This window comes from Vigna umbellata, chromosome 9 (genome assembly GCF_029865625.1).
Source record: "Vigna umbellata cultivar VRB3 chromosome 9, Vumbellata_1.0, whole genome shotgun sequence".
Taxonomy (NCBI): domain Eukaryota; kingdom Viridiplantae; phylum Streptophyta; class Magnoliopsida; order Fabales; family Fabaceae; genus Vigna; species Vigna umbellata.
In genome coordinates this window covers 35,297,494-35,312,146 of record NC_142173.1, presented here as the reverse complement: position 1 = coordinate 35,312,146, position 14,653 = coordinate 35,297,494, and positions in this window count along the sequence as shown.

Genomic DNA, 14,653 nt, shown 5'->3' with positions numbered 1-14,653 from the left:
GGAAGTTGACGAAGTTGAGGAGTTAGAGGAAGTTGACGAAATGGATGCAGTTGCCGAAGTGTACGAAGTGGAGGAAGTGGAGGAAGTTGATGAAGTGGAGGAAGTGGACGAAGTTGAGGAATTGGAGAAAGTGGACGAAGTGGACGAAGTTGACGAAGTTGAGGATGTGAAGGAGGTAGAGGCAGTGGAGGAAGTGGACGGAGAGGAGGAAGTTGACGAAGTTGACGAAGTGGACAAAGTTGACGAAGTTGAGGAACTAGAGGAAGCGGACGAAGTGGATGAAGTTGACGAAAGTATACGAAGTGGACGAACTGGAGGAAGTGGACGAAGTTGAGGAAGTGAAGGAAGTACATGCAGTGGAGGAAGTGGACGAAGTTGTTGAAGTGGACGAAGTATAGGAAGTGGAGGAAGTGAACGAAGTCAGCAAAGTGAACAAAGTGGACGAAGTTCACGAAGTTAACGAAGTGGACAAAGTGGATGAAGTGAACGAAGAATACGAAGTGGACGAAGTGGACGAAGTGGACGAAGTGGACGAAGTGGACGGTGTGGACGGTGTGGACGATGTGGATGAAGTGCACGAAGCCGACGAACTGGATGAAGTGGACGAAGTGGTCGAAGTGGACGAAGTGGATGAAGTGGACGAAATGGACGAAGTGGAAGAAGTGGAAGAAGCAGAATAAGCAGCACAAGATGAACAAGAGGAAGAACAAGAAGAAGAAGTGGAAGAAGAATAAGAAGAAGAAGTGGAAGAAGTGGGAGAAGTGGAAGAAGTCGACGAAGCTGACGAAGTGGAAGAAATGGACGAAGTGGACGAAAAGGACGAAGTTGACGAACTGGAATAAGAAGAAGAAGAACAAGAACAAGAAGAAGAACAAGAAGAACAAGCAGAACAAGAAGAAGTAGTGGAAGTACAACAAGAAGAAGTGGAAAAAGTGGACGAATTGGACGAAGTGGACGAACTAGACGAACTGGAAGAAGTGGAAAAAGTGGAAGAAGTGGACGAAGTTGACGAAGTGGACGATGTTGACGAAGTGGACGAAGTGGACGAAGTGGAGGAAGTTGGCGAAGTGGACGAAGTGGAGGAAGTTGGCGAAGTGGACGAAGTGGAGGAAGTGCAGGAAGTTGAGGAATTGAAGGAAGTGGACGAAGAGGAGGAAGTGGACGAAGTTGACGAAGCTGAGGAATTGGAGCGAGTGGACGACGTGGAAGAAGTGGACGACGTGGAGGAAGTGGACGACGTGGAGGAAGTGGACGAAGTTGACGAAGTTGAGGAAGTGAAGGAAGTAGAGGCAGTGGAGGAAGTGGATGAAGTTGACAAAGTGGACGAAGTGTACGAACTAGAAGAAGTGGAAGAAGTAGAACAAGTGGACGAAGTTGACGAAGTGGACGAAGTGGACAAAGTGAACGAAGTAGACGAAGCGGACGAAGTTGACGAAGTGGACGAAGTGAACTAAGTAGACGAAGTGGACGAAGTGGACGAAGTGGAAGAAGTGGACGGTGTGGACGAAGTGGATGAAGTGGACGAAGTCGACGAAGTCGACGAAGCTGACCAACTGGAGGAAATGGACGAAGTGGACGAAGTGGACGAAATGGACGAAGTTGACGAACTGGAAGAAGAAGAACAAGAAGAACAAAGAAGTAGTGGAAGAACAAGAAGAAGAAGTGGAAGAAGTGGACGAATTAGACGAACTGCAAGAAGTTGAAGAAGTGCACGAAGTTGACGACGTGGACGATGTTGACGAAGTGGACGAAGTGGACGAAGTTGACGAAGTGGACAAAGTGGAGAAAGTGGAGGAAGTGGAGGAAGTTGACGAAGTTGAGGAATTGGAGGAAGTGGACGAAGTGGAGGAAGTGGACGATGTTGACGAAGTTGAGGAAGTGAAGGACGTAGAGGCATTGGAGGAAGTGGACGAAGTGGAGAAAGTGGAGAAAGTGGACGAAGTTGACGAAGTGGACGAAGTGAACGAAGTAGACGAAGTGGACGAAGTGGAAGAAGTGGAAGAAGTGGATGGTATGGACGAAGTTGACAAATAGAACAACAAGAATTGGAAGAAGGGGGAGAAGTGGACGAAGTTGACAAAGCTGACGAAGTAGACGAAATGGACGTAGTGGACGAAGTGGACGAACTAGACGAAGTGGAAGAGGAAGAAGTAGAAGAAGAACAAGAAGAATTGGAAGAAGTGGGAGAAGTCGACGAAGTCGACGAAGCTGACGAAGTGGACGAAATGGACGTAGTGGACGAACTAGACGAAGTTGATGAAGTGGACGAGGCTGACGAAGTGGAAGAAGAAGAACGATAAGAAGAACAAGGAGAAGTGGTGAATGACGAACAAGAAGAAGAAGTGGAAGAAGTGGACGAAGTGCACTAACTAGACGAACTCGAAGAAGTGGACGAAGTTGACGAAGTGGACGAAGTGGACGAAGTGGACGATGTGGACAATGTTGTCGAAGTTGAGGAAGTGGACGAAGTGGACGAAGAAGAATTAGAAGAAGAAACAGAAGAAGAACAAGAGGATGTAGTGGAAGAAGAAGAAGAAGAAGTGGAAGAAGTGGACGAAGTGGACGAACCAGACGAACTGGAAGAAGTGGACGAAGTGGAAGAAGTGAACGAAGTGGACGAAATGGACGAAGTGGACAAAGTGGACGAAGTGGAAGAAGAACAACAAGAAGAACAAAAACAAGTAGTGGAAGAAGAACAAGAAGAAGAAGTGGACGAAGTGGACGAAGGTGACGAAGTGGACGAGGTGGACCAAGTGGACGAAGTGGGCCAAGTCGACCAAGTGGACGAAGTAGACAAACTAGACAAACTGGAAGAAGTGGACAAAGCTGACCAAGTGGACGAAGTGAAAGAAGAAGAACAAGAAGATAAAAGAGAAGAAGAACAAGAACAAGAAAAAGTAGTGGAAGAAGAACAAGAAGAAGAAGTGGAAGAAGTAGACGAAGTGGACGAACTAGACGAATTGGAAGAAGTGGAAGAAGTGGACGAAGTGGACGAAATGGACAAAGTGGACGAAGTTGACGAAGTGGTCGAAGTGGACAAAGTGGACGAACATGACGAAGTGGATGATGTGGACGAAGTGCACGAAGTGTACGAAGTGGACGAAGTGGAAGAAGTGGAAGAAGTGAAAGAAGTAGTATAAGCAGAACAAGATGAACAAGAAGAAGAACAAGAAGAAGAAGTGGAAGAAGGATAAGAAGAAGAAGTAGAAGTGGGAGAAGTGGACAAAATAGAAAAAGTGGACGAAGTTGACAAAATGGACGAAGTGGACGAACTAGACGAACTGGAAGAAGTGGAAGAAGTCGACGAAGTGGACGAAGTGGAAAAAGTTCACGAAGTAGATGAAGTGGACAAAGTAAACGAAGTGGACGAAGTGGAAGAAGAAGAAAAACAACAAGAGCAAGAAGAAGAACGAGAAGAACAAGAAGAAGTAGTGGAAGAACAACATGAAGAAGAAGTGGAAGAAGTGGACGAAGTGGACGAACTAGATGAACTGGAAGAAGTTGACGAAGAGCAAGAAGTAACGAAGTTCACAAAGTAGAAGAAGTGGATAAAGTGGACGAAGTTGACGAAGTGGACGAAGTTCACGAAGTAGACCAAGTGGACGAAGTGGACAAAGTGGACGAAGTGGATAAAGTGGATGAAGTGGACGAAGTGGAAGAACAAGAAGAAGAATAAGAACAAGAAGAAGAACCAGAAGAACAAGAAGAAGAACAAGAAGAAGTAGTGGAAGAACAACATGAAGAAGAAGTAGACAAAGTGGACGACGTGAGCGAAGTGGACGAACTAGACGAACTGGAAGAAGTTGACGAAGTGGAAGAAGTGGATGAAGTGGACGAAGTGGACGAACTTGACGAAGTGGACGAAGTGGGCGAATATGACGAAGTGGACGAAGTGGACGAAGTGGACGAAGTGGACGAAGTGGACGAAGTGGACAAAGAGGACGATGTGGACGAAGTGCGCGAAGTGCACGAAGTGGATGAAGTGGATGAAGTGGAAGAAGCAGAATAAGCAGAACAAGATGAACAAGAAGAAGAACAAGAAGAAGAACAAGAAGAAGAAGTGGAAGAAGAATAAAAAGAAGAAGTGGAAGTGGGAGAAGTGGACGAAGTTGACAAAGTGGACGAATTGGACGAAGTGGACGAACTAGACGAACTGCAAAGAAGTGGAAGAAGTGGACGAGGTCGACGAAGCTGACGAAGTGGACGATATGGACGAAGTGGACCAAGTTGACGAAGTGGACGAAATGGAGAAGTTGACAAATTGGAAGAAGTGGACCAAGTGGACAAAGTGGACGAAGTGGAAGAAGAAAAACAAGAACAAGATAAAGAAGAAGAACAAGAAGAACAAGAAGAGATAGTGGAAGAAGAACAAGAGGAAGTGGAAGAAGTGGAAGAAGCGGAAGAAGTGAACGGAATGGACGAGGTGGACGAAGCTGACGAGGTGGACGAACTGAACGAAGAGGACGAACTGGACGAAGTGGACAAAGCTGACGAAGTGGACGAAGTTGACGAACTCGACGAAGTGGAAGAAGAAGAAGTAGAAGAAGAACAAGAAGAAGTGGGAGAAGTGGACGAAGTCGACGAAGCTGACGAAGTGGACAAAATGGACGAAATGGACGTAGTAGACGAAGTGGATGAACTAGACGAACTGGAAGAAGTGGACGAAGTTGACGAAGTGGACGAGGCTGACGAAGTGGAAGAAGTGGACGAAGTGGAAGAAAAAGAACGAGAAGAAGAACAAGAAGAAGTGGTGGAAGAAGAACAAGAAGAAGAAGTGGAAGAAGTGGACGAAGTGGACTAACTAGGCGAACTGGAAGAAGTGGAAGAAGTGGACGAAGTTGACGAAGTGGACGAAATGGACGAAGTGGATAAAGTGGACGAAGTCGACGAAGAGGACGAAGTGGACGAAGAGGACGAAGTGGACGATGTGGACGAAGTGCACGAAGTGGACGAAGTGGACGAAGTGGATGAAGGGGACGAAAGGGACGAGGTGGAGGAAGTTGACGAAGTGGAAGAAGAAGAAGTAGAAGAAGAACAAGAAGAATTGGAAGAAGGGGGAGAAGTGGACGAAGTTGACAAAGCTGACGAAGTAGACGAAATGGACGTAGTGGACGAAGTGGACGAACTAGACGAAGTGGAAGAGGAAGAAGTAGAAGAAGAACAAGAAGAAGAACAAGAAGAATTGGAAGAAGTGGGAGAAGTCGACGAAGTCGACGAAGCTTACGAAGTGGACGAAATGGACGTAGTGGACGAACTAGACAAAGTTGACGAAGTTGACGAGGCTGACGAAGTGGACGAAGTGGAAGAAGAAGAACGATAAGAAGAACAAGGAGAAGTGGTGGATGACGAACAAGAAGAAGAAGTGGAAGAAGTGGACGAAGTGCACTAACTAGACGAACTCGAAGAAGTGGACGAAGTTGACGAAGTGGACGATGTGGACGATGTTGTCGAAGTTGACGAAGTGCACGAAGTGGACGAAGAAGAAGTAGAAGAAGAAACAGAAGAAGAACAAGAGGAAGTAGTGGAAGAAGAAGAAGAAGAAGTGGAAGAAGTGGACGAAGTGGACGAACCAGACGAACTGGAAGAAGTGGACGAAGTGCAAGAAGTGGACGAAGTGGACGAAATGGACGAAGTGGACAAAGTGGACGAAGTGGAAGAAGAACAACAAGAAGAAGAACAAGAAGAACAAAAACAAGTAGTGGAAGAAGAACAAGAAGAAGAAGTGGACGAAGTGGACGAAGGTGACGAAGTGGACAAGGTGGACCAAGTGGACGAAGTGGGCCAAGTCGACCAAGTGGACGAAGTAGACAAACTAGACAAACTGGAAGAAGTGGACAAAGCTGACCAAGTGGACGAAGTGAAAGAAGAAGAACAAGAAGATAAAACAGAAGAAGAACAAGAACAAGAAAAAGTAGTGGAAGAAGAAGAAGAAGAAGAAGTGGAAGAAGTAGACGAAGTGGACGAACTAGACGAACTGGAAGAAGTGGAAGAAGTGGAAGAAGTGGACGAAGTGGACGAAGTGGACGAAATGGACAAAGTGGACGAAGTGGACGAACTAGACGAACTGGAAGAAGTGGAAGAAGTCGACGAAGTTGACGAAGTGGAAAAAGTTCACGAAGTAGATGAAGTGGACAAAGTAAACGAAGTGGACGAAGTGGAAGAAGAAGAAAAAGAACAAGAGCAAGAAGAAGAACGAGAAGAACAAGAAGAAGTAGTGGAAGAACAACATGAAGAAGAAGTGGAAGAAGTGGATGAAGTGGACGAACTAGATGAACTGGAAGAAGTTGACGAAGAGCAAGAAGTGGACGAAGTTGACGAAGTGGACGAAGTTCACAAAGTAGAAGAAGTGGGCAAAGTGGACGAAGTTGACGAAGTGGACGAAGTTCACGAAGTGGACGAAGTGGACAAAGTTGATGAAGTGGACGAAGTGGAAGAACAAGAACAAGAACAAGAACAAGAAGAAGAACGAGAAGAACAAGAAGAAGAACAAGAAGAAGTAGTGGAAGAACAACATGAAGAAGAAGTAGACAAAGTGGACGACGTGAGCGAAGTGGACGAACTAGACGAACTGGAAGAAGTTGACGAAGTGGAAGAAGTGGATGAAGTGGACGAACTTGACGAAGTGGACGAAGTGGGCGAATATGACGAAGTGGACGAAGTGGACGAAGTGGACGAAGTGAACGAAGTGGACGAAGTGGACGAAGTGGACGATGTGGACGAAGTGCGCGAAGTGGACGAAGTGGATAAAGTGGAAAAAGCAGAATAAGCAGAACAAGATGAACAAGAAGAAGAACAAGAAGAAGAAGTGGAAGAAGAATAAGAAGAAGAAGTGGAAGTGGGAGCAGTGGACGAAGTTGACAAAGTGGACGAATTGGACGAAGTGGACGAACTAGACGAACTACAAAGAAGTGGAAGAAGTGGACGAAGTCGACGAAGCTGACGAAGTGGACGAAATGGAGAAGTTGACAAATTGGAAGAAGTGGACCAAGTGGACAAAGTGGACGAAGTGGAAGAAGAAAAACAAGAACAAGATAAAGAAGAAGAACAAGAAGAACAAGAAGACATAGTGGAAGAAGAACAAGAGGAAGTGGAAGAAGTGGACGAATTAGACGAAGTGGAAGAAGTGGACGAAGGGGATGATGTGGACGAAGTGGACCAAGTGGACCAAGTGGACGAAGTAGACAAACTAAACGAACTGGAAGAAGTGGACGAAGTTCACGAAGTGGACGAAGCTGACCAAGTGGACAAAGTGGACGAAGAAGAACAAGAAGATGAAAGAGAAGAAGAACAAGAACAAGAAAAAGTAGTGGAAGAAGAACAGGAAGAAGAAGTGGATGAAGTGGACGAACTGCAAGAAGTGGAAGAAGCGGAAGAAGTTGACGAAGCGGACGAAGTGGACGGAATGGACAAAGTGGACGAAGTTGACGAAGTGGACGAAGTGGACGAAGTGGACGAATTTGCCGAAGTGGACGAAGTGGACGAAGTGCACGAAGTGGACGAAGTGCATGAAGTGGACGAAGTGCACGAAGTGGACGAAGTGGACGGAGTGGACGAAGTGGAAGAAGTGGAAGAAGTAGTATAAGCAGAACAAGATGACCAAGAGAAGAAGAACAAGAAGAAGAACAAGAAGAAGTGGAAGAAGAATAAGAAGAAGAAGTAGAACTGGGACAAGTGGACAAAGTATACGAAGTGGACGAAGTTGACAATGTGCAGAACTAGACGAACTGGAAGAAGTGGATGAAGTTGACGATGTCGACGAAGTTCACGAAGAAGACGAAGTGGACGAATTTGGCGAAGTGGACGAAGTGGAAGAAGAAGAACAACAACAAGAACAAGATGAAGAACGTGAAGAACAAGAAGAAATAGTGGAAGAACAACATGAAGAAGAAGTGGAAGAAGTGGACGAAGTGGGCGAAGTGGACGAACTAGACGAACTGGAAGAAGTTGACGAAGTGGAAGAAGTGGACGAAGTGGACCAAGTCGAAGAAGTGAAAGAAGTGGACGAAGTGGACAAAGTGGACGAAGTGGACGAAGTTGACGAAGTGGACGATGTGGACGAAGTGGACGAAGTGGACGAAGTGGACGAAGTGGACGAAGTGGACGAACTAGACGAACTGGAAGAAGTGGATGAAGTTGACGAAGTGGACAAAGCTGATGAAGCTGACGAAGTGGACGAAGTGGAACTAGACGAAGTGGAAGAAGTGGATGAAGTTGACGAAGTGGACAAAGCTGACGAAGTGGACGAAGTGGACGAAGTGGACGAAGTGGACGAAGTGGACGAAGTGGACGAAATGGACGAAGTGGACGAAGTGGAAGAAGTGGAAGAAGTAGAATAAGCAGAAGAAGATGAACAAGAAGAAGAAGTGGAAGAAGAATAAGAAGAACAAGTGGAAGTCAGAGAAGTGGACAAAGTAGACGAAGTGGACGAAGGGGACGAAGGGGACGAAGTGGACGAAGTGCAAGAAGAATAAGAACAAGAAGAACAAGAAGAACAAGAAGAAAAAGAAGACGAACTGGAAGAAGAACAAGAAGAAGTGGAAGAAGCGGGAGAAGCGAGAGAAGCGAACGGAATGGACGACGTGGACGAAGCTGACGAGGTGGACGAAGTGAACGAAGAGGACGAACTGGACGAAGTGGACAAAGTTGACGAAGTGGACGAAGTTGACGAACTCGACGAAGTGGAAGAAGAAGAAGTAGAAGAAGAACAAGAAGAAGTGGGAGAAGTGGACGAAGTAGATGAAGCTGACGAAGTGGACGAAATGGACGAAATGGACGTAGTGGACGAAGTGGATGAACTAGACGAACTGGAAGAAGTGGACGAAGTTGACGAAGTGGACGAGGCTGACGAAGTGGAAGAAGTGGTCGAAGTGGAAGAAAAAGAACGAGAAGAAGAACAAGAAGTAGAACAAGAAGAAGTGGTGGAAGAAGAACAAGAAGAAGAAGTGGAAGAAGTGGACTAACTAGGCGAACTGGAAGAACTGGAAGAAGTGGAAGAAGTGGACGAAGTTGACGAAGTGGACGAAATGGACAAAGTGGACGAAGTTGACGAAGTGGACGAAGTGGACAAAGTGGACGAAGTGGACGAAGTGGACGAACATGACGAAGTGGATGATGTGGACAAAGTGCACGAAGTGGACGAAGTGGAAGAAGTGGAAGAGGTAGTATAAGCAGAACAAGATGAACAAGAAGAAGAACAAGACGAAGAAGTGGAAGAAGAATAAGAAGAAGAAGTAGAAGTGGGAGAAGTGGACAAAGTAGAAAAAGTGGACGAAGTTGACAAAATGGACGAAGTGGACAAACTCGACGAAGTGGAAGAAGAAGAAGTAGAAGAAGAACAAGAAGAAGTGGGAGAAGTGGACGAAGTGGACGAAGCTGACGAAGTGGACGAAATGGACGAAATGGACGTAGTGGACGAAGTGGATGAACTAGACGAACTGGAAGAAGTGGACGAAGTTGACGAAGTGGACGAGGCTGATGAAGTGGAAGAAGTGGACGAAGTGGAAGAAAAAGAACGAGAAGAAGAACAAGAAGTAGAACAAGAAGAAGTGGTGGAAGAAGAACAAGAAGAAGAAGTGGAAGAAGTGGACGAAGTGGACTAACTAGGCGAACTGGAAAAACTGGAAGAAGTGGAAGAAGTGGACGAAGTTGACGAAGTGGACGAAATGCACGAAGTGGACGAAGTTGACGAAGTTGACGAAGTGGACGAAATGGACGAAGTGGACGAAGTGGACGAAGTCGACGAAGAGGACGAAGTGGACGAAGAGGACGAATTTGACGAAGTGGACGATGTGGACGATGTTGTCGAAGTTGACGAAGTGGACAAAGTGGACGAAGAAGAATTAGAAGAAGAAACAGAAGAAGAACAAGAAGAAGTAGTAGAAGACGAAGAAGAAGAAGTGGACGAACCAGACGAACTAGAAGAAGTGGACGAAGTGGAAGAAGTGGACGAAGTGGACAAAATGGACGAAGTGGACAAAGTGGACGAAGTGGAAGAAGAAGAACAAGAAGAACAAAAACAAGTAGTGGAGGAAGAACAAGAAGAAGAAGTGGACGAAGTGGACAAAGGTGACGAAGTGGACGAGGTGGACGAGGTGGACCAAGTGGACCAAGTGGACCAAGTGGACGAAGTAGACAAACTAGACAAACTGGAAGAAGTGGACGAAGTTGACGAAGTGGACAAAGCTGACCAAGTGGACGAAGTGAAAGAAGAAGAACATGAAGATAAAAGAGAAGAAGAACAAGAACAAGAAATGTAGTGGAAGAAGAACAAGAAGAAGAAGTGGAAGAAGTGGACGAAGTGGACGAAGTGGACGAACTAGACGAACTGGAAGAAGTGGAAGAAGTGGAAGAAGGGGATGAAGTGGACGAAGTGGACGAAATGGACAAAGTGGACGAAGTTGACGAAGTGGACAAAGTGGACGAAGTGGACGAAGTGGACGAAGTGGACGAACATGACGAAGTGCACGAAGTGCACGAAGTGTACAAATTGGACGAAGTGGAAGAAGTGGAAGAAGTGGAAGAAGTGGAAGAAGTGGAAGAAGTAGTATAAGCAAAACAAGATGAACAAGAAGAAGAACAAGAAGAAGAACAAGAAGAAGTGGAAGAAGAATAAGAAGAAGAAGTAGAAGTGGGAGAAGTGGACAAAGTAGAAAAAGTGGACGAAGTTGACAAAATGGACGAAGTGGACGAACTAGACGAACTGGAAGAAGTGGAAGAAGTCGACGAAGTTGACGAAGTGGACAAAGTTCACGAAGTAGATGAAGTGGACAAAGTAAACGAAGTGGACGAAGTGGAAGAAGAAGAAAAAGAACAAGAGCAAGAAGAAGAACGAGAAGAACAAGAAGAAGTAGAGGAAGAACAACATGAAGAAGAAGTGGAAGAAGTGGACGAACTAGATGAACTGGAAGAAGTTGACGAAGTGGACGAAGTGGACGAAGTGGATGAAGTGGAAGAAGCAGAATAAGCAGAACAAGAAGAACAAAAAGAAGAACAAGAAGAAGAAGTGGAAGAAGAATAAGAAGAAGAAATGGAAGTGGGAGAAGTGGACGAAGTTGACAAAGTGGACGAATTAGACGAAGTGGACGAACAAGACGAACTACAAAGAAGTGGAAGAAACGAAGCTGACGAAGTGGACGAAATGGACGAAGTGGACCAAGTTGAAGAAGTGGGCGAAATGGAGAAGTTGACAAATTGGAAGAAGTGGACCAAGTGGACGAAGTGGAAGAAGAAAAACAAGAACAAGATAAAGAAGAAGAACAAGAAGAACAATAAGACATAGTGGAAGAAGAACAAGAGGAAGTGGAAGAAGTGGACGAAGTAGACGAAGTGGAAGAAGTGGACGAAGTGGATGATGTGGACGAAGTGGACCAAGTGGACCAAGTGGACGAAGTAGCCAAACTAGACGAACTGGAAGAAGTGGACGAAGTTCACGAAGTGGACGAAGCTGACCAAGTGGACAAAGTGGACGAAGTGGAAGAAGAAGAACAACAAGATGAAAGAGAAGAAGAACAAGAACAAAAAAAAGTAGTGGAAGAAGAACAGGAAGAAGAAGTGGATGAAGTGGACGAACTGCAAGAAGTGGAAGAAGTGGAAGAAGTTGACGAATCAGACGAAGTGGACGGAATGGACAAAGTGCACGAAGTTGACGAAGTGGACGAAGTGGACGAAGTGGACGAATTTGCCGAAGTGGACGAAGTGGACAAAGTGGACGAAGTGCACGAAGTGGACGAAGTGGACGGAGTGGACGAAGTGGAAGAAGTGGAAGAAGTAGTATAAGCAGAACAAGATGAACAAGAGAAGAAGAACAAGAAGAAGTGGAAGAAGAATAAGAAGAAGAAGTAGAACTGAGACAAGTGGACAAAGTATACGAAGTGGACGAAGTTGACAATGTGCACGAACTAGATGAACTGGAAGAAGTGGACGAAGTTGACGATGTCGACGAGGTTCACGAAGAAGACGAAGTGGACGAAGTGGAAGAAGAAGAAGAACAACAAGAACAAGAAGAAATAGTGGAAGAACAACATGAAGAAGAAGTGGAAGAAGTGGACGAAGTGGGCGAAGTGGACGAACTGGAAGAAGTTGACGAAGTGGAAGAAGTGGACCAAGTCAAAGAAGTGAAAGAAGTGGACGAAGTGGACAAAGTGGACGAAGTGGACGAATTTGACGAAGTGGACGATGTGGACGAAGTGGACGAAGTGGACGAAGTGGACGAACTAGACGAACTGGAAGAAGTGGATGAAGTTGACGAAGTGGACAAAGCTGACGAATTGGACGAAGTGGACGAAGTGGAACTAGACGAACTGGAAGAAGTGGATGAAGTTGACGAAGTGGACAAAGCTGACGAAGCTGACGAAGTGGACGAAGTGGACGAAATGGACGAAGTGGACGAAGGTGAAGAAGTGGAAGAAGTAGAATAAGCAGAAGAAGATGAACAAGAAGAAGAAGTGGAAGAAGAATAAGAAGAACAAGTGGAAGTCAGAGTAGTGGCCGAAGTAGACGAAGGGGACGAAGGGGACGAAGTGGACGAAGTGCAAGAAGAATAAGAACAACAAGAACAAGAAGAAAAAGAAGACGAACTGGAAGAAGAACAAGAAGAAGTGGAAGAAGCGGGAGAAGCGGGAGAAGTGAACGGAATGGACGACGTGGACGAAGCTGAGGAGGTGGACGAAGTGGACGAAGTGAACGAAGAGGACGAACTGGACGAAGTGGACAAAGTTGACGAAGTGGACGAATTTGACGAACTCGACGAAGTGGAAGAAGAAGAAGTAGAAGAAGAACAAGAAGAAGTGGGAGAAGTGGACGAAGTCGACGAAGCTGACGAAGTGGACGAAATGGACGAAATGGACGAAGTGGATGAACTAGACGAAGTGGAAGAAGTGGACGAGGTTGACGAAGTGGAAGAAGTGGACGAAGTGGAAGAAAAAGAACGAGAAGAAGAACAAGAAGTAGAACAAGAAGAAGTGGTGGAAGAAGAACAAGAAGAAGAAGTGGAAGAAGTGGACGAACTAGACGAACTGGAAGAAGTTGACGAAGTTGACGAAGTGGACGAGGCTGACGAAGTGGAAGAAGTGGATGAAGTGGACTAACTAGGCGAACTGGAAAAACTGGAAGAAGTGGAAGAAGTTGACGAAGTGGACGAAGTTGACGAAGTGGACGAAATGGACGAAGTGGACGAAGTGGATCAAGTGGACGAAGTGGACGAAGTCGACGAAGAGGACGAAGTGGACGAAGAGGACGAAGTGGACGATGTGGACGAAGTGCACGAAGTGGACGAAGTGGATGAAGGGGACGAAGTGGACGAAAGGGACGAGGTAGATGAAGTTGACGAAGTGGAAGAAGAAGAAGTAGAAGAAGAACAAGAAGAATTGGAAGAAGGGGGAGAAGTGGACGAAGTCGACGAAGCTGACGAAGTAGACGAAATGGACGTAGTTGACGAAGTGGACGAACTAGACGCAGTGGAAGAGGAAGAAGTAGAAGAAGAACAAGAAGAAGAACAAGAAGAATTGGAAGAAGTGGGAGAAGTCGACGAAGCTGACGAAGTGGACGAAATGGACGTAGTGGACGAACTAGACGAAGTTGACGAAGTGGACGAGGCTGACGAAGTGGACGAAGTGGAAGAAGAAGAACGATAAGAAGAACAAGGACAAGTGGTGGATGACGATCAAGAAGAAGAAGTGGAAGAAGTGGACGAAGTGCACTAACTAGACGAACTCGAAGAGGTGGATGAAGTTGACGAAGTGGACGAAGTGGACGAAATGGACGAAGTTGACGAAGTGGACGAATTTGACGAAGTGGACGAAGTGGACGATGTTGACGATGTTGTCGAAGTTGACGAAGTGGACGAAGTGGACGAAGAAGAATTTGAAGAAGAAACAGAAGAAGAACAAGAAGAAGTAGTGGAGGAAGAAGAAGAAGTGGAAGAAGTGGACAAACTGGACGAACCAGACGAACTGGAAGAAGTGGACGAAGTGGACGAAATGGACGAAGTGGACAAAGTGGACGAAGTGGAAGAAGAAGAACAAGAAGAACAAAAACAAGTAGTGGAAGAAGAACAAGAAGAAGAAGTGGACGAAGTGGACGAAGGTGACGAAGTGGACGAGGTGGACGAAGTGGACGAAGTGGACCAAGTGGACCAAGTGGACGAAGTAGACAAACTAGACAAACTAGAAGAAGTGGACGAAGTTGACGAAGTGGACGAAGCTAACCAAGTGGACGAAGTGAAAGAAGAAGAACAAGAAGATAAAAGAGAAGATGCACAAGAACAAGAAATGTAGTGGAAGAAGAACAAGAAGAAGAAGTGGAAGAAGTGGACGAAGTGGACGAACTAGACGAACTGGAAGAAGTGGAAGAAGTGGAAGAAGTGGGAGAAGTGGACGAAGTCGACGAAGCTGACGAAGTGGACGAAATGGACGAAATGGACGAAGTGGATGAACTAGACGAACTGGAAGAAGTGGACGAGGCTGACGAAGTGGAAGAAGTGGACGAAGTGGAAGAAAAAGAACGAAAAGAAGAACAAGAAGTAGAACAAGAAGAAGTGGTGGAAGAAGAACAAGAAGAAGAAGTGGAAGAAGTGGACGAAGTGGACGAAGTTGACGAAGTTGACAAAGTGGACGAAGTTCACGAAGTAGACCAAGTGGACGAAGTGGACAAAGTG